Here is a 22,602-nt window from a genome sequence, read left to right on the forward strand (position 1 = left end):
CCATGGAATTGGTCCGCCTCTACCAATCCATCGGTCACCGAATCTGCTGTTGAGAAGCGTACGAACACTTGAACTGAAATGTGAAGAGCTCCATCGTGCATGAACCACATGTTGTGTCGTACTTGTAAAGGCACATATTCTAGCAGCACAGGTAGTGTATCCCGTATGAAATCATGATAACGTGCTCCATTGAGCGTAGGTGGAAGAACATGGGGCCCAATCAAGACATCACCAACAATGCCTGCCCAAACGGTCACAGAAAACCTGCGTTGAGGACTTGTTAGCACAATTGCGTGCAGATTCTCGTCAGCCCACACATGTTGATTGTGAAAATTTACAATTTGATCACGTTGGAATGAAGCCCCATCCGTAAAGAGAACATTTGCACTGAAATGAGGATTGACACATTGTTGGATAAACCATTCGCAGAAGTGTACCCGTGGAGGCCAATCAGCTGCTGATAGTGCCTGCACACGCTGTACATGGTACGGAAACAACTGGTTCTCCCGTGGCACTCTCCATACAGTGACGTGGTCAACGTTACCTTGTACAGCAGCAACTTCTCTGACGCTGACCTTAGGGTTATCGTCAACTGCACGAAGAATTGCCTCGTCCATTGCAGGTGTCCTCGTCATTCTAGGTCTTCCCCAGTCGCGAGTCATAGGCTGGAATATTCCGTGCTCGCTAAGACGCCGATCAATTGCTTCGAATGTCTTCCTGTCGGGACACCTTCGTTCTGGAAATCCGTCTCGATACAAACGTACCGCGCCACGGCTATTGCCCCGTGCTAATCCATACATCAAATGGGCATCTGCCAACTCCGCATTTGTAAACATTGCACTGACTGCAAAACCACGTTCGTGATGAACACTAACCTGTTGATGCTACGTACTGATGTGCTTGATGCTAGTACTATAGAGCAATGAGTCGCATGTCAACTCAAGCACAGAAGTCAACATTACCTTCCTTCAATTGGGCCAACTGGCGCTGAATCGAGGAAGTACAGTACATACTGACGAAACTAATATGAGCTCTAACATGGAAATTAAGCGTTTCCGGACACATGTCCACATAACATCTTTTCTTTATTTGTGTGTGAGGAATGTTTCCTGAAAGTTTGGCCGTACCTTTTTGTAACACCCTGTATATCAACGGGGACAGGTGAAAATTTGTAACCGGACTGGGACTCGAACGCGAACTTTCCGGCTTACATGGCAGACGCGCAATCCATCTGAGCCACCGAGGGCGCAGAGGATAGTGCGACTGCAGGGACTACCTCTCTCACGCCTCCCGCGAGAACCACATTCTCACCTCATATGTCCACACACTACAATCGTAGTGTCTCTACACAACACACCCTTTACTCGTGGAAGATGTTCTTACAAAGTCCGCTAAGTTTTCGGGTAACATGTGTGCATCCGCACAGAAGAATTATGTCACGGCCAGCATTGCCAGAACTATATACTTATATTGATATATCTGTTCTTTCCGGCATGTCCAAAAGAACAGACACCGTATCAGTATAAGTATACAGTTCCAGCAAAACCGGCCATGTTCTTCTTTTGAGCGCATGCACACATATCCGAAAGAAACGACACCATATCAATATAAGAATATAAAATCATTAAGGTAGAAGTCTCAAAGCTCTATGTTGTTTTTATTACATGGAGTAGAAAGGGGTGTAAACAACAAAACGTTCGCAGTAGTATGAAATGTAAATAAGATTATACGCCATAATGCGTAGACTGTGGCAGAATTTTCGAAAATGACATTTTCGTTCACTTAGAATCAGATAGACAGGCAACCTGCACTTCAGAACTTGTGACAGTTTTACCTGTTTAGTAATAAAAACATTAAGTTGAATGTGTTTTCTCGTCCTTCTAGCAGGGTATTACCTAATCATCTCTGAGAGTTTAGGAGTGGTGTGCCTTACTAGGGTAATTACGGAGTTATGTTCAGTTTTAATTTTAAGAGGAGACTAATCTTCAGACATAATCAAAACGCGAAAAATCTGCGACATAAAACTATGTCCGAAAGCGAATGAATCGAAATTTATAAGCCAAATCATATGATTCCTTAACTAGTTCAGCTAAGTGAAGCAAAACTCAACTATAAACTATTGATTATTTCAACAGCTGATGCAAAATATATTTACGGTGTAGAGGCAAGCTGTAAAGATTACTTTGTCATACTGTGTAATAGGAGTAGAATGTGAACATATCTTTAACTGGCTTCCAACTTTCCGTCATCTTTATGTCACATTCTGAAATGTGTTCGAAAACTACAGAACAGTCCGTAACTGGCATTAGTAAACATATATGTACCTCTTGTGAGCTTCAAGTTGAGTCGCAGTAAGTTCGTATTGCTCGATTTTCTATAATCCCGTACCTTCAATACCTTTTCTCTGTTTTCCGTTATACGTGCACAGCGTACACCATGAGTATTTAAGATTTATAGATTACTATCCAGGCTGTGTTCTGCTCGGCTTTGTTATTCACGGCGTTTTCTGCAGATTGCGAGGATAACAGTGTAAACAGTTCAAGCAGAAACATTTTATTTCGTTAGATATTCAGCTCATACGATTCATAAGAACTATGTGATTTTCTAAATTCACGCCCGCGATGAGCTTGCTCTTTAACCAGTTTAACCAGTTCCCCTTTCTTTTTAAAAAAAAGAAGCCACAAAACCAAGAATTTTACAACTCTGTTAACAAGAAAAGTGTCTCAAACTACTATGTCCTGCCTTTTGGCTGTAAAATTTTACGAATGACAGCCAATTACACATATTTACAGACTTTAAATATCATTAAATTGCCTTTGGATATAAAATTTAAACGATGCCATTAAAATTCACCACCAAGCAGTAGTAAATACACAGTAAAAGCGTTACGCCCGTTGGTTACGTGGGTTTACAATAAAGTGGAGTTATTTGAGTTCAAAGCAAACTCCGTCACAGGCGGTGATAATCCTACGAGCGTGATTGGCGGTGCAGACTCGTCACCCACCGCCGTACACGTAGAAGGGCGGGTCACAAGCAAGGTCAGCTACGACAGACTATAAACTAAACTTAAAAATTAGTAACGGTGCTCTGCTTTAAAACTAAGGAAGGACACATTCTTCTACATAACAGCTTGTATCTCCAACAAAAACTGTTAAAATCATCTGTCCATTGACTACATATGGTGATAAGCAAACTAACAGTACATGCAACTCAAAAATACAATAGGCTGTACAATCCTAAACAACTGCGTAGCAGAATTACAGTAGTAGCTGATGAGAGAGGGCCTTAATACCCCAAAATTATTTTACCAAATTATTGCCCATAATTGTTCCACAGAAAGGAGCACCTCTTATTAAAATAAATTTCGCTATATTTTACTGGCACAAACTTCCAATGCTCAAAAACGTTTAACAAGTGCTTTCCCTTGATAATTGCAGGGAAAAGGGAACCTCTTATAAATATATACTTAACTCTTTCAAATTGCAGACGAGACAAAATTTATATATCCAGAATTCTTTTGCAAACACTTGTCCGTAATAACTGCAGTGAAAAGGGCAGCTCTTATTGAAATAAACTTCATTATTTTTAAATAGCTGACTGCAAGAAATGTTTCACAAAAGTAAGATTCATCTCTTAAATAAACTCGACTTCTTTCGGGATGAGCCCCGACACCAAATGCATCAGTAAGGTTAACGGTAAACTGGTCGGAATAGTCTATGTTAGTGCTCAAAACACACAGTTTACAGTACGAAGTTCACCAAAATAATTGATGAATCAGTATCGAAAGGGCACTCAAGGTCACCATAAGCTCGGTTCAAGCAAATGTGGAGAATGTTGTGCCGCCGTCCCATAACTGGCCAAAACACCGTCCTCGTACTGATCGGTTCTCCGCGAAGCAAGATAGTTTAATGGGTCAGGGCTGAACGGCGGTAAACCGTCCTCGCACCCCCAGTCGCTGTCTCCAGCTGCCTACGAATGTGCCGGTCAAAGCGCCTGGCGCCGTGAATCGTCAAAGATGTTACAAGGCACTGCGGTCGAGCGAGCGATCCGAGCTGATACAGCTCAGACTCTATTAGTAAATACTGTTTTATTATTGACACACTTTTCCCCTCGAACCACAGACAGTGATGAAGTATGGTGGCAAGGCAGATGGACGTACAGTAGGTGCAACCACAACAGAAGTGTATCTGTGAGAAGGCCAGACAGTCATGTGAGCCCTGAAGCGAGGCAGTAGTTTTTTGAATAGTTGCAGGACTAACTATCACGTAAATTTATCAGGATTTCTGTATCTTTGTTCGATAAGGATGATGAACTACATGGATCAGTACCTGTAACAATATAACTTTCATTTGTTAAGCACGTATAGCCATCATTGCACTCCTTACTTACGCTGTCTACACAGTCGAGCTTATACGGCACCACAGCATTCCACAGATTCATCTTCCTAAAAACACTAATATTTCTTCTGCCACCTCTTTCTCACACTGTGAAATTCTTTCGTTTCCTGTCTGACGAAATGCCAACTTCGGCACCTGTTGTTGTAGTTATAATGCTATGTTTCTTTGATGTGTTTATAGTTGCCATTGCTTTGCTTCGTGTCAACATCACTAGCACGGTAATACTGTTGTGAGTTACTTGTCGACTAAGCATTTCAAGTACGCTCCGTAGCTTCATGCTGTGTACATCATTGTATATCTCCAGTCCGCCCACCCCCCCGCCCCCCGCCCCCACCCATTTGCAGCCAGTATTGTGGTTGCATGGTAGACAATATATGGGGCGTCGAATACCATAAACATCACTGGCCCTTTACGACTCGCTCTGAAGAGATTCATTGTAAGTAATGTGGGAACACGTTGTGTGTTCAACAAAAGTTATTTGCAAGGTACTGTACTGTGATGGCACTCTGCTTTTCGTTTGCGCTTCGAATGGAGGATGTCGAATGAACTTACATTTTGAATACGGCTGACTGTGTCGATTTACTTGACACCTATAATTTGAACTTTGTTTCATAGCCTCCTGTGGAATAAGAAATGAGCCGAAAGACTGATTTAGAGATCGTGCTTCAACTTGATTGTATCTTCGAAGGAAACTGCTAGTATGTCCCCTTAGTTTGCCTCCGTTGCTCATACTGTAACATGGACGTATTATTGGCTGGCATAGAATAGCTATGGGCGAACGGAGTATTTGACAATCAAAGAAAGCCCCTAGCGTAGTTTTAGCTGAACTACCGTATGTTTCATTTAGTAAATTATCGACGTAAGTGAATTTACTTGTTGTGTTATTAATGCGTCGTTTCAGCTGCATCACACGTGTGTCCAAAGGAACGTTGCATCCTTTTACGGACTGACACAGGCACTGCTATTTCGTAGTTAATTCTGTGACTGTGTCATGTTAAGACGAGTTTTGTTGTCTAAGTTTAATCTGGATTACTTTGTTTCAGATATGCTATGATGTTTTGGATGTGTTTAAATTGATTAATATTGCTCTGATGTCTGAGCTGCTGAACCCTATCGAAATCCAGTCTTGTTTTAAATGATTATACAAATATCAGGATTTGTAAAATTTTTCTCTTAGTTACGTTTTTATTGTTTTAAAATGAATTCTTTGATAGATCTGTCTGGTTTTAATGTGGCCAAAATATTCTGTTTACAGAATAATTTATCCAAAATAAATTCTGACTTTACAAAGAGTTCTTATGTATAGTAACTGTACAGAACGTAATTTACGGAATTGTGATGTTCATGAAAACAAATAAACTAAGTGCCCGTAATGCCTGAACTGGCCGAGCCCATCACGTTATTCCTATTAGCCGCTTGTTAATCTCCTTTGATGTCAAGTTGATTTAAAGCTAAGCGAACGTTCTGGTAATAGATACCGTGGTTACCTGTGTTGTTTTTCATACAGCTTGTAAATATTGTAAATCGACATTTTGTTGTATTTTCCGTTTCCAAGGCATGTACATGACCCAGCTTCGTTGAGGTAAGAGGATTTAAAGGGACTACAGGTGAATTAATTCAGCAGGTAACGGCGGCTTTGGATAAACCGATTATAAGCCCTTCAGTGGATCCCTTAAAGGGATCTGTTTATAGAAAGAGCAAGCTTCTGTAGTCAGGTTATCAGAATAGGTCGAGTGATCAGGCGGGCTGGTTGTCAGACGTGAAATTAAATCCAAAATCCCTGAGGTCGGTAGTAAAATTAAGAGGATTACCCAGTCGGTATCGGAGGGTAATAGGAAGATACTGAAAGATGAACTAAATTCGGAATATTATTTTCAAAACTTCCCAACCGCTTGGAGTGCACCTCGAAATTCCGTAGTGGTAATGGATCCGTCTGTATCCGAAAAGAACCGAATTATAAGTATACTTGAAAATTAGTGAGCTTGAAAAGTGACAGGGACATGACGTGTCACATCCATTTTCCTATCATGTATACATCTCTCGAATGAGACACTCCAATTAAGACATAAATGTTTTACGCTTGGAGATCGGGAGTGGATGAAATGCATCGCCACCTCTTAAAATCATAAATCAGTCTAAATTTTAACATGTCCTTTATTTGTCACGTTGCAAAAGGGGCAAATATTATTATCTTTAAGTTGAAACTCTTCTTTCCGTGTTAGTTTACTAATAAATTAGTGTTTGGTTGGGTTTGCATTGAGCAGAACACAATTTTTTTTTTCTTTTCTTCCACTGCTCACATATATTTCCCTGCGATTTCAGTATCATCAGTGGACCTTTATTTTCTTTGCACTAATCAACAGTAAAAAAGCTCTTTACTGCTGGTGTACATATAAAGTCGAGTTGTTACCAAACTGTTTACAAATTTCAAAACTAGAAATTTTATATATAGACCTTGTTAGAAAAAACTGTGGTTTTCATGCTTTTTATATACATCATTTTAATTGATTTCGTTTCACAGTCTGCCATCTCAGACCATACATAATTTAATGTCGAAAAGGTGTGTACCTCGAAATTTACGACTGAGAGAGTTATCGTTAGGCCCAACATTAATTTATACTCTGTGAAAGATCGCGTCGCGCTGGTGTGTGTGTGTTGTTTCACTGTAAGCAATATGGATGCCCTTCATCTTCCACGTGGAAAACTCCAGTTTTTAAGTTTCAGCGTCATTGTTTACAAGATAATAAAACAATATGACGACAGTTGAACAGCAGAATGTGTTCTGGACTGGAGTTTTGAATCTTTGTGAAGTGTATGTGCCATTGTGTGTTTGTGTAAGTGATAGTTCTTAGAAGGCTGGGAAGGGGGCCACATTGGATGGAGAGCCCTGTTTTCAGAGTTAATAAACAGTGACAATGTAACTTAAACACGGCAGTTACTCACAGTGAATGTATAAAGAAACCAGAAAAAGTAAATGGTATGTAAGGCACACACACACAATCTTAAACGTGGTATAAATGGATGCAGGGCCTAACCAGAATATTCGCAGTGGTAAAATTTCGATCTAGATAACTTCTCTATATTAAGTTCTATAGGGAACCGATGATAGTCTGTGAAATGAACTAAAGTATTAAAAAAAAATCATAAAAACCATAGCACGTGTTCCTCAGTTTTCTACATACTTTCTTTGACACTCGAAACTATATGTGTACAGGTAGAAAAGATCATTTTTCCCTGTAGTTTAATGAAAATAAAATAAAAGACCACTGATGATGCTGAAATATCAGCGCAACTTTTATGAGCAATAGAAATAAAAGAGAAAACCGTGTTTTTCATAGGGTGGACCCCTTCAAAGAACAAATACTGCATTTAATTTTTCGTCTTACTTATTTCAGTGGCAAACTGAGACAGACTGCTCGAGCAGCACGCCTCTAGTGGGAAGCTCAAGCAGCTGTGGTGTTCCCAGAAGTGCCTATAATACTGACGTAACGAGCTGCTTCTGGGATCGAAGGCAAAACGCACCCCCTTTGTCTCGCAAGCAGCAAGTGCTTCAGACAAACACATCAACAGTACAATGGCACGTTGAGGGAAGCCTTTGCAAGACAGTATTTGAGATGGGTGTTGTTTGCAGTTTTCAGTGGGCGAGAGTGTGTGATGGAGTGACGGCGCTGCATTCAGTGACTTCGCTTACCTCAGTCTGTGTTTGACTCTGCCTTGGCTCAGGGCTGTTGTTTGTCCATTACACAACTAGTCTGTTGCTATTATTGTTCTTGTAAGCTGAATGTTGCAATAGGTGGGTTGATCACTGTGTATTGTAAGATCACATTTCGTATTTATGGAGTATTTGAATGATAATTTATAGATTATAGTGTACCAGATATTGCAGAAAGTGCAAGTACAATTTTGAATAACGACATGGCATCACATGACATGATTATCAATCGTTTTTGTAAGCGAATATACGAGCCGTTACAGCTGAATGTGGCAGTAGGTATATTTGGCGAAGACGTTCTATAAATATTCGATAGTGCAGACAGAAAATCATGTCAAGTAAGGTTATTAGGTCAACATTTATTGTAAATGCTGACCACTGCGAATATAAGAATGTATGCTACTGTATTTGGGACGAGCTAATTTTGTAGAAACGGAACAAGTAAATTCACTTACATTTATAATTTACTAAATAAAACATACAGTAGGGACTTTCCTTGTTTGTTAAAAACCCGCTCGCCCATAGCTCTTCTATGTCAGCCAATAACACGTTCATGCTACAGTATGAGCAATGGAGGCAAACTGAGAGGACATACTAGCAGCTCTCTTCGAAGATACAATGAAGTGAGAGCACGATCTCCAAAACACTCTATCGACTGAATGCATATTCCAAACGGACTGTATTGCGAACAGAAATTTTTCCTTTTATTTATATCGTACGTTAATTGATAACATGTTACTCAAATGTATGTAACATATATGGACCGAATTATTTTTGTTAATACTGTCAGCTAATTTAAACTTTTATTTTTTATTATTTCAGGAACTTAAACATTTTAATATTGTAACAAAATTCATAGGTTAGTGATATGCACAAATACAGTCTGCGGCTATATCTCGTACGCATAATATAAAAGGACATTCCACTGGCGGAGCGGTCATGATCACTCAGGTTATTGATGTGGAAGGATTTCCGACCTGATTATGGCGCGCGATGGGAATCGACACTTTGTCCTTGGAATGGTTTTGGAGCTAGAAGCATGGGACATTCCGTTTTGGAAATCGTCAGTGAATTCAATATTCCGAGATCCACGGTGTCAACAGTGTGCCGAGAAACCCAAATTTGAGACATTACCTCCCACCACGGACAACGCAGTGGTCAACGGCCTTAACGTAACGACCGAGAGCAGCGGCGTTTACGTATAGTTGTCAGTACTAACAGACAAGCAACATTGCGTGACATAACCGCGGAAATAAATGTGAATCGTACGAAGAACGTAGCCGTTAGGCGGCACGGCGAAATTTGACGTTAATGGGCTTTGGCAGCAGACGACCTGCCTAGTGCCCTTTTTAACAGCACGACATTGCCTGCAGCGCCTCTCCTGGGCTCGTGACTATATCGGTAGGACTGTAGACAGTTGGAAAACCGTGGCTCGGCCAGAGGAGTGCAGATTTCTGTTGGCAATAGCTGATTGTACGATTGGAGTGTGGTGCAGATCCCACGGAGCCATGGAACCAAGTTGTGAACAGGGCACTATGCAAGCTGATGGTGGCTCCATAATGGTGAGGGCTGTGTTCGCACGGATTGGACTGGGTCCTCTGGTTCAGCTGAAATGATCATTGATTGGAAATGGTCATATTGGGCTGCATGGAGATCATCTGCAGCCATTCATGGACTCCATGTTACCAAGAGACGATGGAAATTTTGTTGATGTCAGTGCTCCATGACATTGGTTTACAATTGTTCGCGACTGGTTTGAAGAACAGTCTGCACAGCTAGGAAGATCTGCAGCGGATAGGCACTTGGTGCAGGGAGTGGCAACTGACCCTTAACATAGACAAATGTAATGTATTGAGAATACATAGAAAGGAGGATCCTTTATTGTATGATTATATGATAGCGGAACAAACACTGGTAGCAGTTACTTCTGTAAAATATCTGGGAGTATGCGTGCGGAACGATTTGAAGTGGAATGATCATATAAAATTAATTGTTGGTAAGGCGGGTACCAGGTTGAGATTCATTGGGAGAGTCCTTAGAAAATGTAGTCCATCAACAAAGGAGGTGGCTTACAAAACACTCGTTCGACCTATACTTGAGTATTGCTCATCAGTGTGGGATCCGTACCAGATCGGGTTGACGGAAGAGATAGAGAAGATCCAAAGAAGAGCGGCGCGTTTCGTCACAGGGTTATTTGGTAACCGTGATAGCGTTACGGAGATGTTTAACAAACTCCAGTGGCAGACTCTGCAAGAGAGGCGCTCTGCATCGCGGTGTAGCTTGCTCGCCAGGTTTCGAGAGGGTGCGTTTCTGGATGAGGTATCGAATATATTGCTTCCCCCTACTTATACCTCCCGAGGAGATCACGAATGTAAAATTAGAGAGATTAGAGCGCGCACAGAGGCTTTCAGACAGTCGTTCTTCCCGCGAACCATACGCGACTGGAACAGGAAAGGGAGGTAATGACAGTGGCACGTAAAGTGCCCTCCGCCACACACCCTTGGGTGGCTTGCGGAGTATAAATGTAGATGTAGATGTAGATGTAGATGTAGTTAATGATTTGACCACGAAGATCGCCCGACGTGAATTGGTTCAAATTGCTCTGAGCACTATGCGACTTAACTGCTGAGGTCATCAGTCGCCTAGAACTTAGAACTAACTAAACCTAACTAACCTAAGGACATCATACACATCAATGCCCGAGGCAGGATTCGAACCTGCGACCGTAGCGGTCACGCGGTTCCAGACTGCAGCGCTATAACCGCAAGGCCACGACGTGAATTCCCTTGAACATTTATAGCACGTAATCTAGCACCGGCAAACACTTTCGCAATTATGGACGGCTACAGAGGCAGCATGGCACAACATTCGCTGCAGGGGACTTCCAACGACTTGTTTAGTCCGTGCGACGTCGTGTTGCCGCATTACGCCGAGCAAAAGGAGGTTCAACACGATATTAGGAGGTATCCCACGACTTTTGTCACCTCAGTGTACAATGAATTTGTCGACTGTTACGTGCTGTAGGAAGCACTAACGGGCATAACAGTTCAAGAACATTGAACTGGATTGTTTTAAACAAGAAGTCAGGTATACATTTGCTGTTACCGTACTATCAATAGACGGTATACATTATGTTGTATATTAGGTTATCTTGAATACCTATCGCTGATACTACTTTGGTTCATTCTCATTTGTTTTATTTAAATCAGCGTATGAAGTATTTCGTGACAAAGTGATGTTACTGGGCGTTGTGAGATTACAGCTGAGCAGTCAAAATATCCTGTGGTTGTCATACGATCTATACCAGGTGACCTCACCGATAATTAGATCGTTCGATCACGTGAATTTAATTACAGATGTCTCACAATGGATAACTTAGTCAATTGACTTAATTAAACAGTGGTTTTCCTAACGTAATTAAGATACGGGTGCTGCAACTCATAAAGATGATGAAGATGGGATATTCATCAAACTATGAATGAAAAAAATGGCCACTATAAAGCCCTTTTTATTTCAGGTCTGTGCTGACTTTGATTCAAACACGGCGAGCACATCTGAAAGCGGACAGTGTAAGTAGGCTGTTTAGATTTTTATGTCGGAAACGCCACGTAGCGCTCTCTATTAAAATAGCTGACTGCGCTGTCTGCAGTCAGTGGCTGGTTGGACTCGTTTTGGAAGTTATTCGCTAGCGTAGTGGTGGGCCGTTGGATGTGAACAGCCCGTAGCGTTGGGCAGTTGGAGGTGAGCCGCCAGCAGTGGTGGATGTGGGGAGAGAAATGCCAGAGTTTTGAGATATTAATATGAGCGGGTGATCTGGACGTGTATCCTCCAGAAAAAGGAAATCTGTTAAACTGGATGACAAGAATTTATATCTATATTATGACTTCTGAACACTATTAAGGTAAATACATTGTTTATCCTCTTTGAAAATCTTTTATTTGCTAACTGTATGCCTACCAGTAGTTAGTGCCTTCAGTAGTTAGAATCTTTTATTTAGCTGGCAATATTGGCGCTCGCTGAATTTCAGTAGTTCGGGTAACGAAGATTTTTGTGAGGTAAGTGATTCATGAAGGGTATAGTTATTGTTGGTCAGGGATATTCTTTTGTAGGGATTTTTAAAAGTCAGATTACGTTGCGCTGAAATATTGGGTGTCGATTAAGAAATGATCCGAATAAGTAAAGAGAAAACAGTCTCAGTGCGTTCAGTTTTACTCAGCTTTTTCAGTATCAAGTAACTTAAAAGTTATACCAGCACTGTCAAGGGGAAGTTTCATAACACTTACGTTCATGAAATATTAACACAACTTACAACTAAATTAAAGTACCAACAGCTTAGCACATGTTAGGTAATGAATCGGGAATGAAGGACACCACGATATTGGTGGGAGCGAATAAGCTCGAGGAATCTGCAAAATGATAGTCTACTGTTAATCAAGGTGGAAGAAAAAACAACAGGACTTACTGACTGAGCGCGTGTTGCGCATCAGCGTACTTGAAACTAAAAAGTGTGGACGTCGTAACGTTAATCCGAAGTCTTGGAGTACCTCATACAAATCGGTTTGAGAGCACTGTTGCTCCTCTCCATATTTAAATTTACAGGCTGCCGCGAGCAGCTTGGAGTGGAGGCTGCATTTGTCCTGTACCAAAGGTTGGTATCCTTCAGAACCTCGAATAGTAGTCCATCTCCTGGATGAAGTGTCCCCGTCGAGACTCGGATGCAAGTATTCTACAGAGAACTTCCAGCAAGAAGTGAATTTTTACCTTGTGGGCAAGAGTTTTGTCCATGATTTTGATCATCAACAACAGACGTTCTTCCAAGTGATCACCATCAGATTCATTCTAATAAAGCAGCAGTCTTCCTTCAAGCTCAGTTTTAAGGGGGGTAGACTTCAAACGGGCCGACTTGGGGCAGGAGAAACACCACAAGACATTTTAATTTCCACTGTCTATGTTTTTACATATAAATTCATGAAATTTTGTCAGCATGACCAGGAAGGATTCAGCTGAAGTTTAAATACATAACAAAATAACATCAATAACTAACATTGAGTATTTTTCGTCGAGAAGATCCGAAACAGACAAAATCTGACTTCCAATATCTTTCTTGTTTCGTGTTCCCGCAAGTAAGGAGGCCTTACTAGGGGGTGAGATCTGTTCTCCTACTCCAGAATTTATGTTAACTAGTAGCAACTGCTTGACAACGACAGTTAGCTAGGAGCCAGTCTAATGGTTGTTGGTGTCAAGTTTCCAAGCATAAAGGTCCATCTCATTTCTTACACCTTATTTCTGAACTGTTCTTGCCCAGTGTTTCCAAGGATGCGGGATTCCTGGACAGCTCAGTCCTTACAATTACACACACTCCGTCGCTGTTGGCTTGATCGAAAAAGTCTCAAGCCCCCGGTGGTGGCGGACACACCACATCAAAAACAGCTTTTTATTACTCAATAGCTTAACGCCAATTAGAGGAAAAGTCTGTCTGGTCATCCTCTGTTCACAAACAATATACTGGGCCTAGATGCTTCCTCAATGGCGTCTCGCCTCCGTTGGTGATTATGGAAAAGGGACTATGAAAACGTCCTATGGCCCCTCTAGACTAATGGCTCGCCATTGGCCCTTCATTTTCTGGTCTGCGAGGCTTCTCTCAACATGCATCCAATACGACTCTGAGCAATTCTTTTGAGTAAGCTTTCAATAGAGGAAATTAGCGTAGAATTTTAGTTGTGAAAATCAATGACATTAGTTTTGTTGATACTCATCCTTTCAAGTCTAAACGGAAATTTAGATTAGCTGGTTTTTTTTAATTTAAGAGAGTTAGAATATGATACGTGGCAGAATTTGCTAAAAATTGGAGCATTGGCCAACGACTGACTAATACAGGAGTAAGGAATAAAATAGATTACAAATGGATGGTCTTAAGCTTTGAAATAGAGAAAGCAGGAGGCAAAAAGGCAAGGCCTTGCACTAATTAACGAAAGGAGAAAAGACAATAATGCACCAAATAAAGGAGGAAAAACGTAACCTTTAAAAATGTTCATTCTTACACAAGTTTCAAGTCTGTTCCAAAGACACTATGCCCAAGGTTATCAATTGTTTAATTTACTATGGTCTTTGACTGCCCCTGTGAAGGTATCTCTGGTAGTACATACCTTGAAGACAGTATGTACACAAAAATCAGTCATTCTTGGGCCATGTTACATTTTTGTGACTCCCGTTTTATGGCAGACTAAGCATTTTGCTTTTCTTCTGTTCTTCTCTGCTCTGCTCTTCCCTTCCATGAGCTTCTCTTCTCCCTTTTGACGATCTGTATTCCAGACGACTCGTATCGCAGCTTGCTCATGGAAGTTTGGTAAATGAATTGAGATCTCTTTCTAATGGCCGTTTTCTGGCCGCAGATTTTGAGACGATGGTGAGCTGGAGAATTGAATTTTACAACGTTTCAGGTCCTTTAAATGTACCACCACTTGTGTCTAGACTTAACATCCATTACTCAGAGAGGTAGATCGTGACCCACGGCTGTGGTACAAAATTGGTTTTCTACATGCTCACTCACAGAGTTAGTATACTAGCTACGTAACATTCCCACAAACTTAAATGTCTACACAATTTGGTTATATGTCTAGACTTCTACATTGATTAATTTATGTGGCTTTGTATATCAGGTTGTCCATCAAAGGTAAGCGTAATTTTTTTAATTGTTACCGCTTTTGAACTGAGTATTCACAATCAGGAAATTGACATAAACATCTACGAGTCCTTTCCCATTCACTTACGAAACCCATCTTGCATTTCCGCTGCAACCTTACCTTTATATTCATCTTCGAATTTGTATTCAGTTTGAGCATGAATTTTGGTATGAAATCTCCCTTCAGCAGAAGTATCAATCATAGTGAATGTTGTGAATTGGCAGGAGCCAATTCACAGAGTTTGGAGGAAGCCGAAAGCCACGCGATTAAGCTCACGCAGGCTGGCGTGAGGTCTGGAACAGGTCAGAGAAATAAGACTAACAAAACAAGAGTAACTGGTAGAATAATTAACTTTAATCCACAATTGGTGAGCATCTCTCGTTACTGTACAGGCTTCACAATAATAATTATCTGAATGTGTTTTTCAGTTTTATTAGGTCTCACCACATTCGTTCCTTTTAATGTGTGTCAGGGCGCTGATGACCTCGATGTTGAGCGCCCATAAACCCCAACACACACACACACACACACACACACACACACACACACACACACACACATAATAATTATCAAATGCTATGGCGCCTGGCTAGGTCGTAGCATATGACGTAGCTGAAGGCTATGCTAACTATCGTCTCGGCAAATGAGAGCGTATTTGTCAGTGTAGCTTCGCTAGCAAAGTCGGCTGTCCAACTGGGGCGAATGCTAGTGCGTCTCACCAGACCTGTCGTGTGGCGCCGCTTGGTCTGCAATCACTGACAGTGGCGACACGCGGGTCCGTCGTATACTAGCGGACCGCGGCCGATTTAAAAGGCTACCACCTAGCAAGTGTGGTGTCTGGCGGTGACACCACAGTAAAGTCAAAGTATCAAAGTACAATCCGCAGAAGCCTTTTCCAATTCTTCGCCTCGATTTAGAGGTCTGCAAGTAATTAGTATTGCGGAGACTCACAAAATGCCTGCTCTTTTCTAGATTATCTTCAATGTGATTGTTATTTTTATGTTCTTGTGTCGACAGGTGTTAGGAATCAGACTGAAGGCTACATTCTCATCGACCTTGGTACATCTGCCAGGAAGATCAACTATACGTGATCTTAAATTTGCTGAAACACCTGTTCATGCAATGATTTTTTTCTAGTTGCGCACTGAAAGCAACTTCTACCCCTGAATATTGAGCCGTGGCAAAAATTGCTGTTTTGAAGAGCGCACCACAGCACGTAGTGTGAAGCAGTCGCCCTCCGTTTCTGGCGGTGGCGCCGCTGTGACAATCGCAGCTTTGGTGTCTCCCTGTGGTGGAAAAGGGGAAAGGTTGCCTGTTCACGTGCGTTTAAGGGGCGCGATGATCTCGCCAGTGGCGGCTGGTCAGTCGGAGTGAGTCTGGGTCAGTTTCGCGTCACCAGTTGCTGGTAGGTCTCTCGTTCGCATTTGTGCGGCAGTCAGTGTCTATCTGTTGTCCGGAGTGCTAGTATGTGTTAGGCCGCCAGTCTGCTCGAGTTTGTTCAGGCAACGGTCATTGGCGGTTGGATCGATCGGTTGGTCGGTCGCGCACGGGGACACAAGATGACTTGTCCGTCTTGAGCGTCGGTGCATGTGAGATCGCCACGTCAGTACAGTGGGCCGGGCCGTATAACGAGGGGTAGTGGCTTCACAGCCGACACGAGAGCAACAGGAGTCAACCCACGACATCGGTATGGCCGGCGCGAGCTGCGATGCCATGAGACGGGAGATCGGCGCGCCTTCCGTTGAAGCGGCTGGCAGCGGACGATTCGGGAGAGCGTTGGGGGTGCTGCGCCAGATCTTCTCCAGATATCGCAGTTTCTTAGAAGTGATTCGTGCTATGTTGTTTCTTGTTAAATTCTACTTGTTTTCTTGGCCAGTCTCTCGTCCCCAGCCTGCTCGTCTGTCTCCCGTAAGCATTTCTTAGGCAGTTAGTGTCTGTTTGTCTGTCTGTCGGTCTGCCGTACGTTAATAGCTACCTCTGTCAGGTTTGTCGGATTCGGTGTTAACGAATTTATTCCTTGAAGTGCACGGCCGAATTCCTGAAATATGTTTTAATCTTGTCTATCATCTTTAGAGGCCGTATATGTGTAATGCAAAGCATGTTTGTATATATTATGTATGACTGCATTTCATGGGTTTTTTTTTAACTGGCCATTTTAGTATATAAAGTTGCCACCCTTCCATCGTAAGAGTTTTTTTTTTTTTTTAATCAAGTTGCACCTTCGGTGGCAAGTTAATTTTTCTAATGTTAGTGTTTTGTACCATTTCCATCCCTCCTACGGGGTGCATAGTTTAAGTGCTTGTGTGAATTGTTAGAATTTTTAGTTTAAAGTAATATGGTGTGTTGCAGATTTGCACCAGTGTAGTCTTTCAGAGGTTGTTGTGAGCGGTCGTGATTACGGCCGTGTCAAAAGGGAGCGGCAAGGTTCTCAGCCCGAAAGCTTATGCTGTCAAAATTTGTTCTTTCTGAATAAATTACAACTTGATATTTAGAGGGTGCTTTCTGACTATAATTTTGAATCTGTTTAAAAAAAAGGGGGGGGGGCTTTTAGGAATAAAATTTCCATTTGTTGCAAGAGATTTGTTTTCATCTGTTACCCACTGGAAACTACAGTAGCTCAACTACTTCCACCATCACACAGCGTAATTGAATGTGTTAATATTCTTGATGAATCGCTAGTAAATAAAATAAATTCTTAAGAAAAGATTTTGAAAGTAAATTCACGGTTCAAATATGTTTATAAAACAGTTGTCAGATAGCGTTAGCAGTTATTTCTTGGCTAAAAATTTTGTACAAAAGGAGCACATTTTCAGGATATTTCACTGATGTCACATTTTCTCGTGTACTCAGTCCAGTTACAAAAGGGACTATGAGGCTTAAAAACGTAATACAGAAGTTTAAAACATGAGATTGATACGAAGTGTAGCTTGGAAATGGAGGAATACCATGACGAGAAATGTAAGGCGATTGAAGGGTGCTTGGTTACGGCAAAGGTAGATGCAACATATAGAAAAATTAATCTTTTAGAGGTAAGGGGAGCAAAAATACGAATATTAAGAGCTCATATCGAAAGTCCGTACTAAACAAAAGGGGAAGGCTGAATTGTGGAACGAGTTCTTAGAGATGTATATAAGGGGAACAGAGTTGAAGACAATGTTGTAGAAAGAGAAGAGAATGTAATTGAAGTTTAGAGGGGAGATACGATACTGCTGACAGTGACGAACAAGTGAGAAGTAAACAAATTCAATAGTCTAAATACCCTTCTGTCTTTAAAAATAATGTTATTGTCCGTATTCCAAAGAAAGCTGACGATAACGCGTGTCATTATTACAGAAATAAACAGTTTAATAGGTCATACTTGCAAAATACTGACACAGATTACTTGCAGAACAAGGAAAAACGGCTAGAAGCCTACCCCGGAGAAGATCAGTTTCGTCGGGATAAGAACTTAGGAACACATAAGGCAATACTGGCCCTATGATGTAGGTTTAAACACTGGAGATAAGGAAACCTACGTGTAAAACACTTAAAGATTCCGAGAAAGCTTTTATAATTAGTGGCCGAAACACGTTTGAAATTCTGAGACATCAGGAATCAAAGACAAAGAACGAAATGTTATCTACAGCTGGTCAAGGAACCAGAATTCCGTTATAAGGTTTGAAGTGCATGACAGGAAAGTAGTACACAGGAACGCGGTGAGAGATGGGAGCATCCCTGATCTTATTCAATCAGTACATCGAGCAGGGAGTGAAGGAGACCAAGGATGTTTTGAAAGTGGATTATAATTTAGGGGAAACATATAAATACTTTATGGTTAGCTAATAATACTGTAAATCTGTGCCGGCCGGGGTGGCCGAGAGGTTCTAGGCGCTACAGTTTGGAACCGCGCGACCGCTACGGTCGCAGGTTCGAATCATGCCTCGGGCATGGATGTGTGTGATGTCCTTAGGTTAGTTAGGTTTAAGTAGTTCTAAGTTCTAGGGGACTGATGACTTCAGAAGTTAAGTCCCATAGTGCTCAGAGCCATTTGAACCATTATTGTAAATCTTTCTGAGGCGAAGGTCTTGCATCATCAGTTCAACAGAACGGAAACAAGTTGTAAGGTGACTGGGCAACGGCCTTGCCGCAGTGGATACAACGATTCCCGTCAGATCACCGAAGTTAAGCGCTGTCGGGCGTGGTCGGCACTTGGATGGGTGACTATCTGGGCCGCCATGTACTGTTGCCATTTTTCGTGGTGCACTCAGCCTCACGGTGCCAACTGAGGATCTACTGGACCGAATAGTAGCGGCTCCGGTCAAAGAAAACCATCGTAACGACTGGCAGAGCGGTGTGCTGACCACACGCCCCTCCTATCCACATCCTCATCTGAGGATGACACGGCGGTCGGATGGTCCCGATGGGCCACTTGTGGACTGAAGATGGAGTGTTTTATTACTCCAGGTACAGTTTCGTTCCAGGTGGTTTGTAAGGTGAATATCACCGAAAGTACAGCAAAGGTAGTGGAGTGTAGTTGAATTAAATCAGGTGGTGCTGATTACACAAAAAGTAATCGATGAGTTTTGCTCTTTGGACATAAGCTAACAATGGTCAGAGTAGGGAGGATATAATATACAGACTGGCCATACCTAGAAAAGTGTTTCAGAAAAAGAGAAATTAGTTAACACCAAACACAAATTTAAATGTTAGTAAGTAGTCCCCGAAGGTAAATGTATAGAGAAGAATCTCGAACGGAAGGAAAACGTGAACGATATGCACATCAGACGAGAGGAGAGTAGAAGTTTTAGAAAGGCTCCGCTACTAACGAATGCTGAGGATTAGATAGATATATCACAGGACTAATGAGGAAGTATTTAACTGAACTAGGAATAAAGAAAGCTAATATTACAGATTAGCCACAAATGGTATGTAACTTTTTATTTATTAGGGTTCACGAAGTAGTTTCAACAACTATCCTTAGCGATAGAGCTTTGACTCGCTCTACAGAAAATTATATGTCTTGCTGTTTAAACTTAGAATGTACCTGTCAAAAGAGTTGACGTTAACTTTACGAAATCAGTTTTCTGTATTTTATCTATGATTGCGGCGCTATCTACATCCCGATATTTGTGGCGTTTGAGCCTCGGCTACCTAATTGAAGTTATCATGTTGTAGGTTCAGCCTGTGAATTTATATTATTGTATGGTTGTGAACACACTGTATCTGCACAGTCCTGAAGATGCTCGCGTTGACAGAGTGAAACATTTAAAAGTAAAGAAAAAAGTTACATGCGTCTTTTGGTTGCTCTACAGTTTTAATTTCTTACTGCCCCTGCTGCCCTGAATGCCATAACCTGCGCCCGCTAAAATGGAAATTCATGGCACAACTTTACTAAAATAAAGGGTCTGTTGACAGGAGGTATCCTGAGACATGAAGGAAGCATCCTTTTAGAAATGAAAAAAAATGTGTGTGTGTGTGTGTGTGTGTGTGTGTGTGTGTGGGAGGGGGGCGCAGGGTTGTAAGTTGAAATGAATGGAGGTTGTAGCAGAACGTATGCAGAAAAGGAGACGCTTGCACAAGTTAGATTAGCAAGGAGAGCTGCGCCAAACCGGTCTTGGATTGAAGACTACTAAAACGACAATGTAATGGTTCAAAAGAATGAGCACGTAGTTTGAATCCTCCACAGGGTAAAAAATATTGTGCGCATTGCTACCGACAAGGGCAATATTGAGCACAATTCTCTGCACGTATACCTCAATGTTATTTCTTGTACTCTATTTCCTCAAATACGTGTCATTGTGAAATTATAATTTCATCACATTTCAGAACGTTATGTATCATGTGTCCATAACAGGGCATCTCAGCTGCTTGTACTATAGAAGCCTTTAGAATATTTGTAATCGCCTGCTGCAAAATGTAATCAGAAGGTTCTTACTTTGCAGTAATGCATCACTAACCGTTCTTGGAAATTGAAATAATTTACGAGAACAGTTTCTAAGTTCCAAAAATTGAATAAAGCCTAATAAAAGATTAAAAGTAGTGTAAACGTATTTCTCTGTTTTTTTATTTAGCATTTTAATTCTAAAATTTCTTACGTGGAATTACGAGTTATGTCTTGGCCTGCTAACAGAGCCGGTAACCAGCATCACGATGGTACATTTCAACAACAAGACCGTGTATACCGCGACAGAAATGTTTCTTTGTGTAATAATACCCTGTGCCACTGGTAAGTCATAAGAAATGAGCCTTCTGCAGCTGGTAGATTCGGTGCGCCTATTGATATTCCGGTCAGTGTGCCGGCGCACTCGCGGAATGATAAGCCGGGGGCGGCTCTGCGGCGGCGGCGGCGGCGGCTGGGAAACGTGCGGAAGGAGCAGTGACTAACGCGACGAAAAACGTGGCCGCTCGCAAAGGGATGTGAATTTCATAAGGCGGCGTAGAAGGTGCGCGGTGGCAACCAGCACGCTCCATGTCACCTGCGAAGCCTGGCGGAGCTTATGGCGGTTTCCGCAGGCATCGCTTAAAGAAAGCAGCTTCAGTAGCCCCTGTAATCACTCTTTCTCTTCAGTAAGCAGTTGAAACTGTCTGAAGTAAAAATAAAAGACAGAAGACAGAGATGGCGACTATATTGATGGGATGAATGACGAAAATCAGTGAAGCCTGCGTTCTACATCTGTCTTATATGCGATGATGAGTGTCTCTGGAAAGATGATTGATCAGTTGTGTGCACAAGATTCAGCTTCGCAATAAAATTATGCTTGTAGTCTGGCATAGATTTTCGTTCAAAAATTGCGTAGTCATGTCGTCACTCATTGACTTAAAATTTTGCAGCAACAGGACCATGAGATCATTTGGTTGAACAACTGTTCGTATGTCCGTTTCATGTGAAATACCGCCGATTGGAACAATTATTTCCGATGAAACGTTGTCATCAGATTGATGAATTGCACTGCGTGCAAGATCACCTAACAGAGCATCATTTTTACACAGTAAGTTATCTGTCATAATATCTGGTGCAGTTTCAAAGTGAGATTCCAGATCGGCTTCTGAAATACATGCGTTTTCAGCTTGCATGTCAGCAAATGCGTTCTGTACAGCGTTAAGCTCTATGTTATTATCTTCCTCTGTAATCGTTTTGGAAATATTGCCTATTTTCATCACAACATTAATGTAAATTAAAGATTCTTTCTCCAAAAATTTTGAATGAATGTGATATGAAAAAAGCATGTATTAGGGTAACAATATTCTACTTAGGAATGCTGGTACAACAATGTAATACATTACATGCCATTACTGATAAAATTTTCCAGAGTTAGATGTGCATCTTGTGACTTACGTTCATAATACCAAAATTTAACACAGAAAATAACGTTATTGAATGACAAGATCTAAAATTTCGATACTACATGCAGAAAGCAGCATGAGAGGCTAAAATTACCTGTTGCAGATTGCCCTTACCTGAAACAGTGATACGTTGGCGTTCTCAAAATAGATCCCAGATTTGATCAATTGAATTATTTCATGGTTTTTCCTCCTTTTATATCTCTGAATTACTTTTTAGATGTAAATTCTCCATCGTGACACGGTGGATGCAACAAAGACAAACAAGTAACTTTAGATTACTGTAAATCTTGTTATTGTCTATATTTCAGACCGCTCTTTCGGTTTAGTGGGGTATTAATATGTCCGAAGTAAAAGTAATAGTGGGAGGAGAGAGAAAAATTAATTGTAATGGTGAGGTGAATGAAGAAAATCGTCGAAGCCTGTGTTGTAGACCTATTTTAAACACAATGAGGTGTGATTGTGGAAAGATGGTTAATCAGTTTTGTGC

General features: G+C 41.4%; 1 pseudogene; it reads left to right on the top strand.

Annotated features, from left to right (window-relative positions):
• The first annotated feature begins 18,902 nt into the window (after positions 1-18,902).
• Positions 18,903-19,020, top strand: LOC126096057 (5S ribosomal RNA; annotated as a pseudogene).
• The last annotated feature ends 3,582 nt before the right edge of the window (positions 19,021-22,602 follow it).

The sequence above is a fragment of the Schistocerca cancellata genome, chromosome 8 (genome assembly GCF_023864275.1).
Source record: "Schistocerca cancellata isolate TAMUIC-IGC-003103 chromosome 8, iqSchCanc2.1, whole genome shotgun sequence".
NCBI lineage: Eukaryota > Metazoa > Arthropoda > Insecta > Orthoptera > Acrididae > Schistocerca > Schistocerca cancellata.